The sequence below is a fragment of the Heterocephalus glaber genome, unplaced genomic scaffold (assembly GCF_053883595.1).
Source record: "Heterocephalus glaber isolate CG9 unplaced genomic scaffold, H.glaber_assembly_v1.0 deba00000621, whole genome shotgun sequence".
NCBI lineage: Eukaryota > Metazoa > Chordata > Mammalia > Rodentia > Bathyergidae > Heterocephalus > Heterocephalus glaber.
Window position 1 is genome coordinate 7303930 of NW_028258153.1, and position 22745 is coordinate 7326674.

Consider the following 22745-nt stretch of genomic DNA (forward strand, 5'->3'; position numbering starts at 1 on the left):
GTCCTGTGACCTTTGAGAGGTGTCACGCTGGGCAAGTCAGAGTGCAGAGGTAAAATCATTGCCTGTACTGTGCATTTCATCACTCGGTGTGATTGCTTGGGAAAGAACAATCGAGTCTCTACATTCTCCCATTTGTCCTTTCTTAGGGCTCAAGAATTGAAGAGTCTTAGGATTTGGAGGGCTCTGGGCAGGGGCAGTGCCCATTCATGGCCCTTGCTCAGTGTCTCTCCAGTGAGGATTTTAATGATGCTTCATGATGATGGCCAGTTTGTTCCTGCAGGCAACATGGGCTCCGTCGTCTGCCCTCTCCATGACCTCACTCCCCATCTGCTGTCCATATGAGGTTTGTGCATGTCCTACCCCAGGTGGCCTCCCCACCCCCACCACCTACACTTCAGGAAGGCAGTTCTCCGCCTTTCCCTGCCACCTGCCCATCACTTCTCCCACACTCACAGCCAGGAAATTCTTTATTGCTGCCCAAATTCCACGGGATGGATGATAGTGGTTCTCCTTCCCCAAGTCCCTTTTTGACACTCAGATGGGCTGTAGCCTTGATGGTGGTGGTGGGGGATCAAGATAGAAAGGGAGAGATCCCAACCTGGTAGTGGTCCTCATTCTGCTCACCTCTGCTCATCCTTTGCTAAGGATGCTCGGCTCTGTTTTCACTTACAATGTGTGTCCCACTCCTCGGCTCACTGGTCTTTGTCACTGTGAAGAACGTCGAGCTGGAATTCCTAAGGTAGACGTGACCATTCAGTGGGGAAACTGATGGTCATACGAGTAAGGGACTGAGCCAAGGTCACAAAGCCATTGGGTGACAGAGTGGGGTCCCGTTACTCCAGTCTCACCCAGGGCCATTTGCTCCCTAGTCGCCCTCCTTTCAGTGTCCTGGGCAGCCTCTCTACCTTTTCTCTAGGTCTTCTCCCGTCCTGCACCTTCATCGATGCCTTTAGTGTCCATCCACGTCCCTTTCTTTCTCTTCCCGAGTTCTATTTTCCTGAGAAATACTGACACACCCGTCCTCCAGCCACAATGTCGTTGGGTCATAGACATGGACAAAGGCTGAGCATGAGAGGTAAACAATGTTGAGGAAGAGGGACAAAGAAAAAAATCCACGAATGCAGAGACACAGAAACTGGTGAACAGAAGAAAAGTGAGTAGCAGAAAAAAGGGTAGGTGATAATGAGGGGAGAGAGGAAACATGAGAGCTTTGGAATAGCAAGGTCAGGTCCTAGATCCAGCCTCACCTCTTACTGCTGAGCCACTTGGGAGAGTCACTTAAGCTCTCTGAGCTTCATGTTGCCATCTGTAAGACAGACATTCTTTTTTTTTTAGGGTTCATTTTTTTTTTTTTTGGTACCAGGAGTCAAACTTGGGACCTTGAGCTTGTGAGGCAGGTGGTGGAACCACTGAGCTAAATCCCCAGCCCAAGACAGACATTCTTTAATAAACATTCACTACATGCTTCTTTTTAGGTGCCTGGGATGCATCAGTAAATAGCTTTAGAAAATTTTGCCTTCTTGTGGGCGGAGGTAGAAAATAGCAATAAATATAAAAAGTAAAGGATTTCCTATATTAGAAGAGAAATGCTATAGGGTATTAGTCTTGGAGAAAGCCAGATCAGGTTGAAAATACCTGAATTCATTACAGGAAATGCGTGTGTGCGGGGAAAATAAGGAAGCTGCTGGAGAAGTCTTGGGGGACCCCACCAGGCCACCATAGCAAGTGTGACCCTGAGTGAGAAGACAGGGAGAGAAGGTTGGGTGGAGGCAGCCTGGTTTTGGCAAAACCATCAGGGAGTCAGCCCTCAAACCAAAGTTGACATTAAAAGTCCGTGTCTTTTTAGCATTCCCTGTCTTTGGCTGGGAGGGGTCCGAGGAAGATGCGATGTTAGCTCAGATGCAGTGGTGGATTCAAAGCAGAGCTGCTGAGGCCTTTGACCAACCATGTGGGCTGGAGCTGGAGGTCTGCAGGATGCTGCATGTGAGAAAGGAAAACCTAAAGAATGGAACAGAGCAGGTGAGATGGGGAGGGCTGGGTTGTGAGCAGATTGCAATTTTAATAGGGTGATCAGGGTAGGTCTTATTGAGAAGGAGCTATTTGAGTAAGATTTGGAGGTGAGATGAGGAGGTTCATGCAAAGATGTCATAGCTGTCATCACTGTTGGCATCACCATGCTGCCAGCTTTGCAGGAGAGTTGGGAGCCTGGTGTGAATTCACTCATGGGAAAGCACTTTGCAACAGTGTGGACTTAGCTGCCAGAGAACAAATAAGAGGCTATTTGTCCTGGCATCTTGGGCTGACATGTCCCAAAGAGAGCAGATGCTGGCCTTTGTCCCAGACCATGTGGGACCCCTCTGCTGGGAGAACCTGAAGGACTGCACAACTGTTCAGAGGGCAAGGCATTCTGTTTCCAGGGCATGCCTCTCCCAGGGATCTGTAACTCCCTGAAGGGCCCAAACAAATAGCTCCCAATGTCCCCAGAGGATAGAATTTTATTTTCAGCTTAACAATGGGATATAAAACAAAATCTTCTTTTCTCAGACAACTAGATGAATATGTTATTCTCCCTGACAACTGGAGTTAACAATAGCTCCAGATAAGAGATAATTTTTGTCTCTGTGGTATCCTGGAAGACAGTTTCATCAGTAAAGCCCAAAGGCAAGAAGGAAGGGGCTGGAAGTTTCCAAGTACTTGATGTGTGCCAGGTCAGAAAACTTAGTTGATTTTCATGAGTATCTGAGTGCTCAATTCACCTTGCAAAAATGGGAAACTGAGGTGAGTCCAGAGGACCCCCTAGTTGGTAAGTGATGCAGTGGCAAACTACATCAAACTACATTCAAACCCAGATTTGTGTGTCTCCTGCTCTTGCTTCTTACTACACTGCATTCCCTCTTGCCTGTCATATTCACCACTTCTTATTATACTTCTAAAATAAAGTTGTGTTTTCATTACTCACCTCAGGACCTGTCTCCTCATCCCTCACTCCTTATCTACACAGTGCCTGCTCTTGAGAGGAACAGGTGGGCCATTTTTGCCTCTGCTTGGCCCATAGCACGCATGAGAGGCCTTCTGCAGGGAGGCTCTCAATTTGGGCATTAGATGGCCATGCTACCGTTAACATCTGTCTGTACCTTCCAAGTGAGAGTGGACATATGCTTTGGTATCCTTTGGCACTGAGCTTCTTTAATAAGACTCTATGTTAGAATTGCTCAAGGAGATTGTTAAAATACAGAGTCCTAGGGCCCACCATTGGGCATTCCGTTTTGGTGAGTTCAAAGTAGGCCTGATAATGTGCAGTTTAGTAAGTGTCATTACTCTGTAAGAACATATATCTTGATGGGAGACTACTAGGCTGGATGACAGTGGCATTTGGTGGAATTCCTAAGGAAGGTGGCCACTATTCTTCCTTTAGCTTCTGGAAAAAGGCCAAGATGAGTAGCTCTCCTGGCTCTTGGAAAATGCCCAGATGGTCCATCTTCAGATCCACTAATAGGACAAGGTCCTGGATCAAAGCAGAAGTGGACTTGAAGATCTCATTCATGTCCTTTATGTGGTCAATTATCTTCTATCTGCTCAGAAATACCTCAAAAAGCTTAGAGAAAGGTGAGTGGTGAGTGAGCTTTTTCAGAACCTGACCATGTCTTGGTCCTGTGACAGAAACCTCAGGAATCTTTCCACCCAATGCCCTGGCTTGGTGTGTGGACTGCAGAGGGTAAGTCCTGGTTTGTAGTCACATGACTAACGGTCCCTAGTCAGACAAAGAGTCCATGTCTCCTGATTCTCATGCCATCCCTGGCTCACTTCTTTTCAAGCCCACAGACATGGGCTGCTCTCATGTCCATCATCCAGCTGTCCAGTGTGGTTCAGCAGGCCTGCTGACTCTGAGCACATAAGGGACATTTGCTGGGTGTGGTGAAGAAGACTCTTAAAATTCATACCTCCAACTCTCAAATCCTCAATGTGCATCCAGGGCAAAAGCAGAGCTAGCTGGAATCCCTCTCTCCATACTCATTTCCTGATGTTTTTCTCGCATTTCCTGTAATGGATTAAAACCCATTCCTGATTTCATTGTGCCCCAAAGTTTGGTGATAGAATGCAGTATGACTTTAGATGGGAGCAGGCAAATATTTTAATAGGTAACATATATGGTTAAAGAATGCCAGGACTCTAAATGACTAACTCCTTAAATTCTCATGATTAATCCATGAAGTAAGTACTACTATCACTCCATTTTACAATAAGGAAATTGAGGTACAGTTTGGCTCAAGAATTTGCTCAAGGCCAGGGGCAAGACCATGGTGGAGGCAGGTTTCGAATACAGGCTCTCTGAGCCTGTGCAACATCAGGTAAGACTTTTATTACAATGTGTGTTATAAAACAATAAATATATTTAAATAGTCACCTGGGAGATATGGACTCCGGTCCAATTTGCTGTTGTTCAGACTCAGCTGTCATAAGCAAGCCATGCAATTTCCTATTTCCCAGGAAATCTTGAAATAAAACTTATTTTTCAATGGGGATGGGAAGGGCTGTAGATTATTCTATTTCAACATATTGACAGGATAAGAAAAAGAACCAAAAAAAAAAGTGCCCTGAAGCAAATAAAAACAGGAAAATCCACCCTTGCAGGAGCAGGTAATGAGGAAGGTCAACTCCTACAACATTCTAAGGAACTTTCAGCCCCTGGCTTGTGGCTTTGTGTTTTATTGAAGGTCTTACCACAGATATATGAAGAGGAGAGCCTGGAGTGCTGATAATTCTGGTGGGAAGTTACTTCTGCCCAACAAAGGCCCTATCTAAAAATACCCGGCCAGGACCTCACTGTTTCCATTAACAGATGGACACCGTGGGCCTGGCGAAGGGGCAGAGGCGGTGGGAGGAAATTGTATCTGACAGTGATAACGATCTGGCATCTCTTAGAGCTTTGCGTCCTGGAGAGTCCAGTGCAGCATCCAGATCTCCGCTTGTGTAAGGGAGGCGGCTGTAAATAGAAGTCTCCCAGGCTCCCAGCGTGGCCACCCTGATTGAGGGCATGCAGAATATCTTTCCTGCCTCCCTCCCCAAAGCCAGCCCAAGGAGGAGGCAGATGCAGTCCGGAAGTTGCTTGAGGAGTGGAGGGGAGAAGGTGAGTCCCCCGGGGACTCCATGGCTGCTTTTACTCCTAGCTTCAAGCTGAGGGAGATGACATCTGTTTGTGTGCCTCTAAGCATGATTTTCAGGAAGTCTTGTTTAACCTCTTTGGATTTCACCTCCCAGATCTGTAACAGGGAGGGACATGATTTCAGAAGCAGTATGTTCAGTTCCAAGAGAGGCACTTTATGTGGGGCAATAACTGAGGAATGAGGTCAAGTGGAAAGAGGACCAGATGTGGGGAGAAGTTCTGGAAAATGGATCAATATGCTGAAGGACTCTCACATTGCAGAAATATGTAATTTTCTCTATGTGATTGCAGACAGCAGAAAGAAAATCAGGAAGTGAAAGTGCAGAAGCAAACGATGACATCCTATGGGAGAATGGTTTCCTTGTCAGAGTTGTTAGCTAGAATGGGGACATCAGAAATGTAGACTCCTTCTCTCTTAGGTATAGCAGCAGAGGTTGGGAATTCATTTCCAGATATTTATGAGAGCTTATTTTTCTTTTTCATGCAATTTGCCTCCGGGGTGGTTGAGGAAGCATGAAGAAACAGCATGATGAAGACTGAGAGACTACTGAGTACTGGCTTGAGGTTGAGGAGAGGTGGAACCACATGACTTGTGAGCCCTTGTTTTTTCATCTAGAATAGGAATAATAGAAAGAGTTTTTGTTTCATAGATTGTGGTGAAGATTGAGTGAGATGATACATATAAAGTTATGGTGGGTTGTTTCTGTCCCTGCCTCCCTGATCCATTCTCTACCTTCCTCCTCTCTCCTTCCTGCCCCAGAGACTCACTTCTGTTGATCACATGAATGAGGTCTCAAGTCCTCTGGCCCAGCTAATGGGGAGCCCCAGCAAGAGATGGCACTGCCCCCTCTCTGAGGGGTTGCCAGGTGACAACTGTGCTCCTAGGCTGAGGGTCAAATCTCCTTTCGGATAGCCCTCTCCATGTGCTCCCTCTGGGGTCAGTAACTGCTAACTTACCTTGATCCTTCAGGTCTGGAGCACCACTCTTGCTCATTGTAGGGTGTCTCACTGCCCCTAGATATTTCCCTACACTCTGTCCATGTCTTTGTCAATAGTCCTTATTAAGCTCACCTTAAATGATTCAATTTGTGCTTTTTGTTTTCTGTGGCACCTGGACTGCCACATAATGATTGCCTCATATAAACATTCAATTTATTTGTTTAACAACTATTAACTAAATGTCCACTGAGTACCAGAGCTTGTTCTACCTAGTAGAGGTTTAATGATGAACAAAAAAAGATTCCTGACCTCCTGCAGCATTCTTTCCAGGAGCAGCTTTGCTGATATTTATGGAGCACTCACAATGTCGCAGGTACTCTTCAAAGTACTTTCTAAGAATAAACTCACACAGTCTTTACAACAACTCTGTGGTGTGGAGACTTATTGTCATTATGTGAAAGATGAGAAAACAGAAATTAGATTGAGTTACTTCCCATGCCAGCAATCAACAGAGCCAAAATTCAAAGTACTAATGTCAAAATAATTTGAATAGTAAACATCAACTAGTAATGTAATAATAGCAATAATAACTAGCACTAATTTAGTATCAACTCTGAGGTAGTCAATGTGGTTGGCTTTTTATGTGTCTTCTTATATCACTCCTTTAAGGTTGATGCTATTGTTATTCCCATTTGCAGACAGAGACAGACTCACTGAGGCTTCCCTGACTACCCTATCTGAAATTTACAGTCCTTCCACTCTGACAACCATTTCCCCCTTCTTCCCTCCGTATCACTTATCACCATGGAATGTACCTTGCATTTTCTAGTAATTCTACATTTTGTCCGTCTCCTTCCCGGGGAATTAGTCTCTGTAAGGATGAGGATTTTATATGCCATGTCACCTGTACATTCTCGGTGCCCAGAATAGTGTCTGGAACATAGTGGGTGCTTCATAAGTATTTGCTGAAGAAATGAATGAAATGTAGAACGCTTATGTAAAGACCCTGGGACCCACAGACATTTGGATACAGAGCAGGAGCAAGAACTCAGTTTCTATGAATTTAAATTCTGAAGTTGTCACTTGCCTTTTTGACCAATGTCTCTTTAAAATGGACATTGGCAAATTGGAGGTGGAGGTGGAATTTGGAGACCTAAGTTCTGATCCTTGGTCTGGCCAGTGATCCCCTGGCCAACATGGGAATATCATTCCTCCATCTTGGTTTTCATTCCCCTTGTTCTAAGCCAACAGAATGGGATGTGATGGTTTCTCATATCCTTTCAATCCTGAAAAGTCTAATGAATGGTCACTTCCAAGGGGGAAAGGAGGCATTATATCCAGAGGCAAAGAGAATGGCTGGTAGAACCTAGGAAAGGCCCAGCACATTCCCTCTTGTTCCTTATCCCATAGATTGAGCAAGTGGATGAGGGAAGGCCTCCCTTAAAGGGTTCTATCAGGGCCTGAGGCTTCCTCTTCAGGGGGCTACTTCCTCCTTCTGACTCAGTTACACAAACCATACCACTACAACAAGGGGCTTCTGGAAGAAACTATGACCCTTGGAAGGCTCCATGTGTTTTTCTAGGGTCTTAACTTTGGCAGCATAATTTATTGAGATATAAAACTTTGATTGTTCTTGCTATTGTAGAAGAATCAGAAGAGATTAGATGTCTTTCTCCTGGTCTTCCTCCTCTGTTCCATCTTTCCTCAGGAGCAAAACAGGTTGTGAATCAAGTGGAAAATGAATGATTTTGTTTTCCAAAGGAGCTGGATGGGTGAGTTATGGAGTGAGAAGACACTAGATTTTGGAGCTGTGAAATAACTTTCCTGAAATGGAAGGAGGGGATTGTGTCTGGCAGGGTCAAACCTGGGAAACTGAAGCCACTTCAATTATTTAAAACAAAGAGAATGCAAGAGGGGAATTGGTTTGCAGGTCATGGAATTATTGAGAAATCAAATAGGGATGGAAAGGCAGCCCTGAGATTAGCAAGAGAGTGGTAGTAGTTGCTCTTGGTTGGCAGAAGAAGAGAGATCCTGAGGCTAGCTGAATGAGGAGGTTCTGGAGCCCTATGGAAGATTCTTGAGTCTTCTAGAAGAAGCAACAGCAACTGGAGATGCTTCTTAAAGAGTAGAGATGGGGAGAAAGGCTTGGCTTCTCCCCTTCATGTCCAGTCCTCTGGCAGTGCCTTACCTTGGTATAAGCTGGAGAACTGTGCCCTGTTTCCAGAAAAGGACAAAGAGGTGAGGTCCTCGATGAGCAGGGAAATATAGCAGGGTTGAATGAGAGCAGAGCCTAAAGAGCCTCAAAGACTCCTGTGTCATAGGTACAGAGTGAGGCAGTTTCCTGCTTTGGGTGAAGTGCCTTGGCTTGGACATTGAACACCTTAGAGATCATGTCTTCCACCTGTTTTTTGAGTCTTATCTAGCTGCCCTTCCAAACATGAGAGACTGAAAAAACAATGAGGAATGTGGCACTATTTGGCATTTGATTTGTGGAATAATATTTGTCCCTGCCACAAGAGTTCCCACACCCTATTTTCATAGCCTAATATTATGGTCCAATTGAACATAGCTTCTTCCTTTTCTCCATTGAGGAAGTAGGGTGCAGACAAAGCATCCAGGGATCTTAGGTACATTAGACATTTTGCTTTGTCTAGGAAGTTTATAACATTTTGTTCTTCTGTGCAGCATAATGCAAGGAGGAAAATGGGAAGCTAGGCAGGCTTCTTCAGTCTCCATCTTAGTGACAAGAAGGCCTCCATTTTTGGCTGTCTAGAGGAGACCATTGGTGAACAGCTCTCCCAAGGCTTGTCTCTGTTGGTTGGGAGCTCATCTCCACCCTTCCTACAGAGATGGTACACTCACCTGACAAGAAGGGTTCAGTTCTATTTAATTAAGGAAGGGTTGTTGAACATTGAAGACTAGGTTTTATGCTAAGCTCCTTGGTAGGCATAAGATGAACAATAGAAAATGGATGCACCTTGAGACCATAATGTTAAGGGAAATACATCAGACACACAAGCTTACATATCACATGGCTTCTCTTATATGAGAATCCCAAAGTATAACTAAAGAGCAAACTAAAAGATAGATAATAGGAAACAGGGAGGTAGATCTTTTGCAAAAGGGAAGAGGACCAAGAGATGGAAGGAAGAGGGAGGGGAGAAGAGAAGGGGAAGAGAAAAGAATGAAGATGTGTTGTGTGTGTGCGTGCACCTGTTCCTCACAAGGAATGTAATCATTATGTACTGCAAAAATGTACTAATAAAAAGTGAAATAAAAAAAGATGAGCAATAGAAAGTTCTTGCCTCCTGGGTGTTCACCACTGGAATTAGAAATCCAAGGAACATCAGGAAAGGTTCAGCTCTTCCCTGGAAGAGGGTGGTTGTCTTCCTAAAGGCATCTCTGCACCCAGAGCTCTCTCTTCACTGTACCACTTTACAGTGAGTATAGAGACTGCCTCACAATGAGACAATGTCAACCTGTGTCATTTCTAAGTTATTTGTAGGACATAGATTAGCTATGTGGAGTGACTCACCATTGGAAACCCAGAAGGGTGTTTGCTTCATACTATGAGATTCCCTTAAATAAAAAGGAAGCTTATTCTCCTCAGTGACTTAGATGCAGCATGGAGGCAGGAAGGTGCGTTAGGTGACCCCCGGTGCCTCTCAGGCTTCAGAACCTCTGGCTTTTTGAGGGCACGTTCATTTTCTTGTCTGGCTTATGGGATGCTGCATTTCCAGACTGTTGCTTTTCACCACAATTTACCCACTAGCCAAAGGAAGCAGGGCAAGAGGTGGCTCTCCTTTTCTGTTCCCACGTGGTTGTGCTCTATGGAGACCTATTTGGATTCACTGGAGATTAAGCCTGCCAGAGTCCCATCACCAACAGCACCCTGAGACCAAGTTTTGTGTGTAAATAATTTATTTAGGAGTTGACCCCAGGGAGCTCTAGCAGGGAGTAGAGATGTGAGACAGAGAAGAGAGAGAAGCTGGTTCAGGGAATGTTAATGAGCAAGGTACCATTGAGGGCAAGTGAGGGGATCAATGCTACTGTGAACCACAGAGATATGGCAGAGAACACACTCCGGAGTTATCCTGAAGGCCTAGGAAGCTAGGCTATTCATTTCTTCACCAACTTCCCTTTGTCATTTGTAGAGGACTGTGCATTAGGGGGTGAACACTTGTGCAGTCCAAGCACACATTGGGGGCCAGAAAGAGCACAGATGTTTGCTGTAGGAAGATACCACGGGAATGGCAAGAGCCTAGGGTATGTTCACGGAGCACCAGCAGCATCTGCCGTAGAGGGCAGGCTCAGAAAGAATGACTGAAGTGAGTTGGATGAAGGATCTATTTGCATTGGTATGGGCAGGTTAAGGGAAACCAATGAAAGATGCTGAAGCACCTGGTGCTACAGGTAGGAAGGAGCTGCCACCAGAAGCACTCTCTTCCCCACAAAGGGCCTGTATGGTCCCAGAAGATTGGGGCTGTGTCTCATTTCATGATCTTCTTGTTGCTAGCACAGCATCTTGTGCTTATTGGGGGCCCAAATACTAATTGATTAATTGAGCCATGGGAACTGATGCCTATTGAAGAGAAGTGAGTGACTTCTAGGGGAGGTGGTGGACTTCAGTGCCTGAGCTAAGGAATGTGGTTTGAAGTTCCTGGGACTTCTGTGTGAGCTGACTACTGCCAGCCCTGTCTGGGCTAAGTAAGTCACCCAAGGAGTCAAGAATATAATACAGGGATAGTTTTGCGTAGGTCTTCTTGCATCTGCACCCCTGTTGAGAAGACTACTTGCTCTTTGACTTGTGCCTTGTGAAACACTGGGCCTCTGGGTCTCTCTTTAATGGGAGACAGCACTTCTCTCCTCCACTGTACATTACAGCTGTGGCTCCACTTTTCCTTTGTTAAATTTCAGCCCACTTATTCCAGCTATTATTATCATGACAATTATTATTTATGAAGTGCAGACAAAGGAAGGACTTAGTAACAAGGCAAATAAAGAGATGGTACGTGCCTTCCAGCTGTTGTGGCTGCTACCACCTCCTCATTTTGTTTTGGAAGGTTCTGAAAGACTTCTTCCCATGTTAGATTTTGAAGGGGAGTTAACTGAGTAGTGTTTCCCAAGGGGAAGAGCAGGGAGCACTTACAACAGAATCCCTTTAGGAGTTGTGAAAATACAGATCTTGGGAGTCCTCTTTAGACCTATGAAATCACAGTCTGAATGTGCCCTGAATCTCAGTAGTTTAAGCTCCCAAGGTGATTCTTAGGTCCAACAAATTTTGAGAAACCTGCTCTGGAAAACCCATTGAGTGGAGAGGAAAAATGAAGAAACAGGCAGGGTATGAATGTGGTATCTGCTCTGATACCCAACAAGCAAGGTCACAGTAAAAAACTAATAAGAGAGGTTTTGTGCACTACCAGCTCCCTGTGCTTCGAGACATTAATACATGGAATCAGAATTAGAAAGCTGCACTTGGCACTTGGTATTGCTTTGTTCTAGGGTCCAAACCATTTAAATGGAAGGAGAGCGCTGCTAAAAGTAAAATCTTGTAAGTAATCTTTATGAAGCTGATACAAGAAACTACTGTTTATTGGGTATGTGCTACTGCATGGGCATTGTTTTAAGCATCTTACGTGCATAAAACTTACTTAATGTTCACTACAACCTCTGGGACTGATACTACTCTATTTTGCAGTTGGGGAAACTGAGTCAGGGAGAGGGTAAGTAAATTGCTCAAAAAAGAGAGCTGACAGTGGAGTCAGGATTCAAAGCCAGGGACTCTGACCTCCTGAATGTGCACTGTGCTGGATTCTCATGTTATAAAAATGAGGCTGTGTTTGTTAAAGTGTTTTCATGATTTTGCAGCCAGTATTCATTCAGAAAACTCTGAGCAGACTCCTGGGTAATACCAACTCTTTTCATTCTTGCTTTATAAGGTACCCAGACTCTGATGTTTCCTAATAGTAACAAAAAACAGATTAATACAGGTAGAGAATATAGGATTGGAAATCGTTTTAGGGAAAAAAGTAAAGGTTTAAATTGAATCATGTTGTATTTAAAGAGCTAAGAAATTTGAGTAGGAAACATATGAGGGAGATCTGCAATGCTGATATATAAATAAAGCTTACTTTTTATTATGGAAAAAGTTCTTGCTATCTAATGGTTTTACTTGAAATTTTGTGGTCCCTTTTATCCCCATACCCTCACTGGAGAAATGCTTTGTTTTGCTTTTAACAAGACACATTTTTACTTTACAAGCTGATAAAGAACACATGCACCAGGTAAAACATTACTTAACTCAGATATTTAAAGATGCAATTTTATTTTAAAATTGAACTCAGCCACCACTTTTTTTGGTGATGATTTAAACTTTTGCCTTATTCCTCAAAGTGATCTGTCACTTCTGGTTTAAAACTTGGTCAGTTTCAGGGTCTAATTTTATTAATTCCTTTTCTAGCACAAGGATGGAATATAGAAGCTACATTGAAATCAAAGGCTGTCTGATTTTGTTAAAGCCTAAACCTACCAGCAGACTTTCCAGGTATTCTAGAATGGAAGGGAAAAGGAGGGAGGCAAATACCTTTGGCCAAAGCAGAGTGAAGATATTTTAAGGGCTGGAGTCTCCTTGTGGGGAGTCTCCCAGTGGTGCCTGGGAGAGGAGGCTGGTCCCAGAGGAGATGGTGATACAGGGACCTAGAGAGGCTGGACTCAGAACACAGTGGGCATTGGACCTGAAGAGCTTGTATAGACTGCCACAAGGGACATCAGAGCAGGTACAGGTGACCTTATCATCCATGATCGGAGGAACATCTTCAGTTTTGGTGCAGATCTGGGGGAGAAGCCTCCTATGACAATGGAAGCTTGACTCCCCCCATGCTTTCTGGTAGGTTAGGCATGTGGTTGTGAGATTCAAACAGCTGTAAAGAAAATGCAGACTTAGGTCACAGCTTGTGTGGGTGAGTTAGTGGACACAGGCAGACTCAGGTAGGAACATGGACTAGAGGTATCAGAATGTATCTTTGTTTTTAATTAAAAGAAATACCCTTTGCCCTTTCTTATTTCTCCTTCCCTAAGAGAAACAGAAGCAGAGTCCTGGGTCTCTGAAATTAACCAGGCCTCCCTAGAGCAGCAGTGAGGCAGGAAGATTTAGCCCCCTTCCCCTCCATTTCCCTCAGACTCTCCGTGAGACTGACTGCCCTCCATGTTTCACTTCCTGTCCCACTCTTTTAAATGCTCCTCTGTGCAGCTGTTCCACAGCTGGTGGCCCTCTAGTCACCTCCTGCCCCCATCACTTCCCTGTTGAAGGGGGCTTGGGGAGAGTGGGAAGGTGCTACATCAATATAAGACATTTCCTCCCCTTCCCCCTCAGCTGTGTTGCTCAGCTGCATGTCCTCTGGCACCCACAAAATCAAACACCTGCCTGCCAGATGTTTGCACCCACAGACCTGCAAGGCTGATGGCAGCCAGTCCTGCAGAACGGAGACAGGTATTTAATTGAGAGCAATGTTAAATGGAATTCTTGGCCAGAGAAAGAGTTGGAGTGGGGGGCTACCCTTTCCTTCCTTCTACCTCCAGGAAGTATGAAGCTAAACAATTGAATTCTTTATGTTTTAAAGTTATCCAATAGAAGAGTCCACAACTTCCCTTGGGCCTATTGTTAGAGAGTTAGCTTTATGACCAGCCATATTTCTTTCTAGTTTTGAGGGAGGCAGGCTTATATCATGCAGAGCTTATAAATAATAATCACTCTTCCTTTTTCCCCAGGCCAAATTATTAGTAGAGGAAGAAGTGTGGCGATTTGGAATGAGTAATATCTTTGGGGTCACACAAGCCTGTGTTCAAATCCAGACATATCCCCATATTAACTATGTCATGCATTAAACTCCACATCTCAGTTTTGTCCTCTGTAAAATTTGGATAGCAGCACTGCCTAAAAGCGTTTTATGAACTAAATTAGTAACATGTATGCACCACTGCTGACTAGAAGTAAAATCCCAGGACATCAAAGGTGTATCCATTATCATGGAAAATCTGTTCCATAGTACAGGCAAAAAATTGATGTCTGGCTTTACTTACTATCAGTCCACTTATACTTGATGCCTGCTGATGTAAGCATTGCACAAAACATGACAACCCACTAATACCTTTTCGTCAGTCCAGAGTTTTAAAAAGTGTGTCTATGGTCTACCTGGATTAGAATTACCTGGAATCATTTGTTATAATTGCAGAATCCTTCGGTATATTGATTTAGAATCTGATGGCAGGGCTAGAGAATCGACATTTTCCAAGCACTCCAAATAATTCTGATCATCTTAGAGATCAAGAGGTAATTCTTAGGGTATGTCATTAAGGATAAGTAGCTCATAGGTCAAAAATGGATGTCACCTGGTATGTTTCTTTGTTCTTCCCAAGAGCCAGTAGTCAACTAGTGCTCACTTTCTTGGAATTGCCAGGGGGACAATGTTAACTTTCCAAACAACCTCGAAGTCACATCATCTACTCTTTCACTAGATACGAAAATCCCTTTTATGAAAACACAAAAAGGTGACTATGGGTTCTCCAAGGGGTGGAGGAAATGAGATAAGCAAGCAAGGACCCAGGAACAAGGAAGAAGGAGGTTCAGCCATGGTCTGATGCACTGGTGCTGTTTATGGGATGGTGGGATGGAGAGCCAGTGCTAACTGTAGTAGGGAGAAATAGAGAAAGGGGTTGGTAGGTCTTGTTATGTCTCCAGCGTTTGGACAGACACTGAGAAATCTAGTCAATCATTCCTGTTTTCAAATGGCCAGATATTGGATACTAGATTTTTGAGGTCCCTTTCAAAAATAAATTAGAGATCAAGGAAAACAAATGGAAATAGGAAAAATGGGAGGAAAATACCAACAAGGTAAAGGTCAAAGTTGATCATTAAATTAATGAATGAATTTATAAAGTTCTACTGGGTAAAAATCCTTGGATGTACAAAGGTCAATCAAACAAGAATAATCTTGTCCAGGGCCATGATAGTGTGGGAAATGTGAAGGTCTTAGAACAAGATTCAAGGTGTAACTTCTGGGACATGTTTTAATCTCACCAAGATTGAGATTTTTCATCCTGCAAATGATGTAAATAATAACTACATTTCTTCCTGGTTGTGATGAGGACTAAATTATATGATGTGAGAAATAAATCTAGTACAGTGCCTACTCATAAAAGTACTCAATAATTGTTACAATTCTCTTTGAGAAGAGAAAACATGACTCCTACATAACCACCCAGATGTAAAGGGAATGACTGCCATCCAATTAGAGTTGGTTTTAGTGTCCCAAGGATATGATGGTGTTCCTCCTAAATATTGGAGCCATGCTATAATTCACCATAATTTATTCAACCAATAAAAACTCACACATCCTCATGCATCCCAGAAGAGACTGCAGCATTTGTTAGATTGTTGTAAATCTGCTTACAGCTTATTGAGAGCTCTTATCAAACAATCTTGGGTCATGTCACATAGAGACAAACAATAAAGCTACCCATCCTTCTGAAGAACAAATTCAGGGAAGCCAGTGGCTATGGTTATTTTGTTTTATTATCTTTAATTTAAAAATTATGAGAAAATTGGGAGTATTGCTTCCTTTTCAATTTCATTGAGGAGTTTAAACAGTAGTGGCAGCAGTTCCTCTCTAAATGTCTTGTAGAATTCTGCAGTGAAGCCATCAGGGCCCAGGCTTTTCTTAGTTGATAAGTTTTTAATTACATTTTCAATTTCATTGGTTGATATTGGGTTGTTCAGAATTTTAGGTCTTCTTCATTCAACTTTGGTAATTCATATGTATCTAGGAATCTGTCCATTTCTTCTGTGTTGTCCATTTTATTGGCGTATAGGTTCTGGAAGTAGGTATTGATGATCCTCTGGATTTCTGTTGGGTCTGTTGTAATTTCACCCTTTTCATTCCTAATTGCATGGATTTGGGCCTTTTCTTTCCTTTTTCTGACAAGGTTAGCTAAAGGTTTGTCAATTTTGTTGATTCTTTCAAAGAACCAACTCTTGGCTTCATTGATTTTTTGTAATATTCTCTTAGTCTCCATTGCATTGATTTCTCCTCTGATCTTTATAATTTCCTCCCTTGTATGACCTTTGGGGTTGTCCTGCTCTTCTTTTTCTAGAAGCTTGAGGTTCAGCATCAGGTTGCTAAATTGGGATCATTCTGTTTTCCTAATATGTGTATTTACTGCTATGAATTTCCCTCGTAAGACAGCTTTCATTGTGTCCGATAGGTTCCGATTTGTTGTATTGTCATTGTCATTTAATTGAAGGAACTGCCTGATTTCTTCTTTAATTTCCTCTGTGACACATTGGTTATTTAGAAGTGTGTTGTTCAATTTCTACATGTTTATGAAATTTTTTGAGTTTCTTTTGCTATGGATCTCCAATTTCATCACACTATGGTCTGATAATGTACAGGGGATAACTTCAATTCCTTTGCACTTACTTAAACATGTTCTATGTGTGAGTATGTGGTCTATTTTGGAGAATGACCCATGTGCAGCTGAGAAGAATGTGTATTCTGATTTTGTGGGGTGGAAGACTCTGTAAACATCTGTTAAGTTCATTTGTTCAAGAGTTCGATTGAGTTCTAGTATTTCATTACTTATTTTTAGTCTAGTTGATGTATCTATTTGTGACAGTGGGGTGTTGAGGTCCCCCAGTACAATTGTATTAGTGCATATATGGCTTTTCATGTCCATTAGTATTTGTTTTATATAGTTGGGTGCACTAGTGTTTGGTGCATAGATATTTATGATTGTCATCTCTTCCTCTTGGATTCTTCCCTTTACGAGGCTGTAATGTCGTTCTTCATCTCTCTTAATCAGTGTTGATTTGAAATCTACTTGATCTGCCAAGAGGATAACTACTCCTGCTTTTTTTGGGGGTTCCTGTCACATGCAGTATTGTTTTCCACCCTTTCCCTTTCAGTCTATGAGTTTCCTTTTGAATTAAGTGTATTTCTTGTATGCAGCATATTGTTGGATTTTGCTTCTCGACCCATTCTGCCAGTCTATTTCTTTTGATTGGTGAATTGAGACCATTAACATTGATGGTTATAACTGAAACGTATTGACTTGTCATTGCCATAACTTTTTCTTTTTGTTGGGTTCTCCCCCTTTACATTTAATTTCTTGTCATGCCAGATGGGTACATTCTGCTTTGCTTCCTGGCATTGTGATCCTCAATGTCTGTTCCTAGGCTATTGTGTAAAATTCTTTGGAGTGCTGGTTTGGTATTCACGAAGTTCCTAAGGTGCTCTTTGTCATGAAAGTATTTTATTTCTCCATCCATTTTGAAAGATAATTTTGCAGGGTATATCAATCTGGGTTGGAGGCTGTTTTCTTTTGGGGCTTGGAATATGTCACTCCAAGATCTTCTTGCTTTGATGGTTTGTGTTGAGAAGTCTGCTGTGATTCTGATAGGCTTTCCTTTGTATATGATTTGTTTCTTTTCTCTGACTGTTTGGAGAACTTTGTTCTTCTGTTGTGTTTCTGGAATCTTAACAATTATATGCCTCTGTGTAGATTTTTTTTGATCAAGGCTATTTGGAGTCCTATATGCCTCACTTATGTGTATGTCAAGCTCTTTTCCCCTGCTTGGGAAGTTTTCTGCCATTATTTCTGTGAAGAGATTTTTTATGTCATCTCCACTCTCTCCTGTTTCTTCATTGAGCCCAATCAGTCTTATGTTATTCTTTTTTGCATCATCTAGCAGCTGCTGGATTGATTTCTCATGTTCCCTTATAATTTTGATGCAGTTTTTCTTTTCCTGGTCACTAATTGCAGTCTTATCTTCTCTATCTGAAATTCTGTCCTCACACTGGCTTATTCTGCTGTGTAGACTTTCAGTGGAGTTTTTCATGTCCTGGAAATCTATTTGCATCTGTTTTATGGATTCCATTTGTTTCCTATGCAGGGATTCCATCATGTTCCTCAGCTCCTCTCTAGATTTATTAATCATGTCTTGCACTAAGGGCACAATTTCTCCTGTTATCTGAGAAATTATTTCTGATTTCATTTTTTCCAGATCCCCTTTTGTTGCCAGTTCAGCAGGTCCAGGTTGTTGAGTATCAGAGTGTTCCATCTCATTTCCCTTTGGGGTTGCTGTAGGTGATCTGGAAGTCTGGTTTTGAGACTTATTTATGTGTTTTCTCATTTTGACTGGGGTGGAGGGCTGTTAGCACCTGCTCAGATTACTTCCTCTGAGCTGTGTGAGGTGGGACAGGGGCTGCAAGCAGCAGTAGGGATGGTGACCCAAAAGCCCTTTCTTGTGGGCTGGGATCAGCCGGAGGGATGGTGGCTGGGAAACCCCTTCCTCTGGCCAGGAGCAGTGGGATGGTGGCTCAGAAGCCCCTTCCTCTGGGCCAGGAGCAGCGGGACAGAAGGTGGCCCAAAAGCCCTTTCCTGTGGGCTGGGAGCAGCTGGAGGGATGGTGACTGGGAAGCCCCTTCCTCTGGACCAGGAGCAGTGGGATGATGGCTCAAAAGCCCCTACCTCTGGGCCGGGAACAGTGGGACTCAGTACCTTGGTCTGGTGGTCTGGTGTCCTCTGCGTCTTTGTATTGTGAAATCAGGTGGCTGCCTGTCTGCAGTGGGGTGATTCGGTGTCTTCTGCGGGACTCAGGACCTCAGTAGGGCATGCACAGACCTGCCTGTCTGCAGCGGGCTGATTCGCCGTGTGTTCCGTGACACTGGGGACCTCGGTAGGGTGTGGGCAGACCTGCCTGTCTGCAGCGAGGTGATTCAGCGTGTGTTCCGTGCGACTGGGGACCTTGGTGAGGTTTGGCCACAAAGCTTATAATATTAGTTGGAAGTTGTGGCCCCAGATTAACTGTATTACTTTCTTGCTAAAATGAACAAAAAAGATAACAAGAATATAAACATGGCTGAGAATCTCTTAGAACAATATTAAAAATGTAAAAGAACCCAAAATTATTTGGCCTACAAAGAACCAAAAAAAAAATCTCAACTTATCAGTGAAAGACACATTGCTATTAATCCCCCTCAGATTTTTCCAATATACTTATCCAATTGTTCTTGTCACTTTCTGAAGCAGTTCTGGAAGTCCTCTTGTGAGTGTCATTATAAGGTGTGATCAAAAATACAGTGAATGCTGTTGCTGAGTGCCACCTAATGGAAATGCAGGCTCATAAAAACATTACAGTGTGTCGTCATTCACCTTATTCACCAGATCTGGTGCAGTGTGACTTCTGGCTCTTCTCCAAAGTCAAAATGACCACAAAAGTAAATGTTTTGAAGTGATTTAGGACGTTCAGGCAGCCATGACAACACAATTAATAACACTCACAAAAGAACTTTCAGAACTGCTTTAGAAAATGGCAAATGAGGTAGAGTATTGAAGTTTGAAGTGAGGGAGAGTATTTTTGAGGGAGATTAATGCCAACGTGTCTTTTACCAAAACAATGAAAATTTAAAAAAAATTTAAACATTCACAATAGTTTTGATCCCACCTTGTCTAAAGAACGCTCAAAGATCAATAATTAAATTAAAAATATTCAAAGATGTAGAAAATGTTCAATACTTCACCAAAGAAGATATACAAAGAGAAAATAAGCACATGAAAAAATGCTCAATGTCATCAGTCATTAGGGAAAGATAAATTAAAATGACAGTGGAATTTCATTATACTCCTGTGGGCATGGTTAATGTTACTAAAGACAATAAAGGCTGAAAATAGTTGGGATTCAGCACAGGTTAGTGTGGGGAGTGCATAGGGGTATGGTGTGGGTGTGATCAGATCATGATTGGTCCAAGATTCTAATTCTTATAACATTTGACTTGTTCCATGGTTTGCTAGAGGTGGAGCAGATTTTAAGCTATGAAATCTTATGTTTCTTCCAGGGCTGATAAGGTGGATGAGGACACACTAATGTTTTTATGAGCCTTATTTTGAGATGGTCACTTTCTTCTCTTAGATGTTCTCTAGACATTTGAGAAGGAGATAATTCAAGGATCCAACACTCTTGTTTAAAAATCCACACCACATGACTCCTTCATTTCTTTTCAGCTCAGCTTCATCCATTCCTGATATACCTCCTAAAGAAATCCATTCGTAGTTTGGAAGCAAGGACTCACTCCTATACATATTATTCCCAGTGCTGGAACCTTATGTTATAGATTCTCAAATCCTGGTGGTAGTTAGACTTGGGGCACTATTTTCTTTTGCTGCATTGATTTCCCTTTATGCTGCAACCAACATCTCTGAGTACCGTTACAAGCCTCTTTGAATATTCAGTAATTCCTTAGACAGTATGTAGGGAGGAAATAGAAAAACTGGATGCAGAATTCAGTGTCTATTACATAGTACATTTTTTTTTCATTCAATAAATCTTCATGGAGAACCTGCCATATTCCCAGCACTTTTGAATTTTAGTAATAAACTATAAAGGTGGTTCCACTCTACTTGGAGAAGAGGATAATAAACAAATCATCTGGTAGGTAATCTGTTAAATGAAGTCAAATGAAACATTCTGCAGACAATGAGAGTAGGGAAGAGAGATGGAATGAGAGGTGCAAGAGGATGGGGGTTGTCAAGACTGTCTGATTAGGCGACATTGGGACAGAGTCAGGAAGAAGGGACTTCTTTGTGGATGCTCTGGTAAGGAGGGAACTCTGGTCACTGTGGGAACTAGGCTGAAGCAGGGAAGTAGCTGGGGGAGAATGCTTTGATTTTTCTCTCTTTTTCTCTCTGATTTAATGCCAGTAACTTCCACTTGGAAGTGCTGTCTTCAAACACCAGCCTCCTGAGGCCCAAGGCAGAGCAGAATGAGTCTGGGGGAAAGGTGTAGTGATCAGAGATGGTCTATCTCTGAGAACTAGAGGAAAAGTGGCTCCTCACTATAAAGAGGAATAGCAAGTAACTCTTAGAGGTATTGGTTCAAACTGCCAAGCCTGCTCATCCAGGCTGGATGTCAATCCTGTTAGCTTTCAGTGGACAATATGGATAGGTGGTCTTTGCTGAGGTGGCTGAGTTTGTGAAGTGAATAGAACCTTTGTGTGGTCAATAGAACCATGTTCCTGTCACAGATTGACTTCCCATTTGGCTACTACATACACTGAGTTATATATACCATTTGTAGTGTTATTATATGTTATATACGTTGGAGTGTTATTATAACATTTTCTATATTCCCCATTATTCTCATTTTCTCACTTAACAATTATGTAGAGTTGGGGTTTTTTTCTTCTTTTTTATCAGCTTTGCTTTCCTATACAAGGCTCTTTGAGAATAATATAATTCAGTTTGGTTCAAGGGACAGACTGGGATTTATTCTTAAATTTAGCCAACTTCATCATGAAGGCAGAAATTTTTACAAAGGTGAAATTGTAAAGATAACAAGCAGTTCTCATGCAAGCCAGAAACATGGAAGGGATGCCCAGCAGAAATCTCTCTCCACCTACAGAGGTGGAAGTTCCCTGAACAGTCCAAGTCCCAACCAGTACTGTTTGATGCTCCTTCCCAGTACAGAATCTCCTCAAAAGGCCATGCTATAGATTAGGGAGGATTATGTCCTTGGCAGCAGGCTCCCAGGCTCTCTGGAGAGACACTCTTGCAGGTCTCCAGGGGACCTCTGATTCTAGACCTCATCCTGGAAGTCCCAGCACATCTTTCAGGTCCTGGATAGCTCACCTCCCTCTGTGTGATGCCCAGGAGGCAAGGGATTCTCAGAGGCCTGCAAGGATTGCACTTTCTGGTTTTAACAGGTTGGAGGGATAGAAATGACATGACAACAGGAAGGAGAGTTGGTGGAGAAAGGAAAGAGACAGAGTAGAGCACAACAAGACTTCAACTTCAATGAAAAAAGCAAATAGGTGGGGTTTTTTGTAAGGGAAAGTAGATCATGGTGCTCATGCAGAGCAATTGAGAATTTTGGGGTCCTGTGTACATACACATTTGGCTGTCAACACGTACTCGTCCTTCTTTTAATTCTCAAACACATAGAAAGTTGACAAATAAAATTGGTTTAATCCTTTCAGTGCTGGTTGTGTTTGGAAAACCTCTCTTGGTAGCAATCTTATATAAATGGGTCAGGATGTGCTAGAGCAGAGATTGTCTTCTGGGGTTTGGTGAGTTGAGCCAGTGTGTGTCAAGAGTGAGTAGAAAGATTTTTCTCTTCATTTATCTTGCAACTTACTATGTGGAAGGAGGACTACATACAGATCTGAGATGCTGATAGCCAACTTGTGGGATGTGCCACATTCAGCCACAAGTTCCTCAAATGATGGCTTAGGGCTCTCAAATTGAATTTTAGAGTGGTCAAATGAAGAAAATGAGTTCTGAGTCAGTTTATTCTTTAACAAGAAATCTCAGTTTCATTTTATTCAGTAGAAATTGCCATCTTCAGTGGAAACCTCTACATTTCAGAGCCTTCATGTGTAAAATGGGGCAGATATTATCATACCATGTGTTAGGATTAAATAAAAAGTAGCAACCAAGGGGCCTTAGTAAGCATTTACAAAACAATATATGTGGCAATCATGCAGGATCTCTCTAGGGAGCTGGACATGGGAAAAATATAAGGAATGAAGTAAGCAAGTTTCTTGGAATAAGCTAAACTCAGTTCTATGTTTTTAACCTTTCAAAATAGTGA

At 42.7% G+C, this 22745-nt stretch overlaps 1 long non-coding RNA gene across 2 annotated transcripts in view; it reads left to right on the top strand.

Moving 5' to 3' along the window:
• Positions 1–4871: 4871 nt before the first annotated feature.
• Positions 4872–22745, top strand: part of LOC110345740 (uncharacterized) — a 266701-nt gene continuing 248827 nt past the window's right edge. Inside the window, exons 1-2 of one of the 2 annotated variants that reach the window (XR_015449153.1) lie at positions 4872–5128; positions 5677–5756. This is a non-coding gene — a long non-coding RNA (uncharacterized LOC110345740). The remainder of the gene's footprint in view (positions 5129–5676; positions 5757–22745) is intronic. The other variant, XR_015449152.1, reaches the window with a different exon arrangement.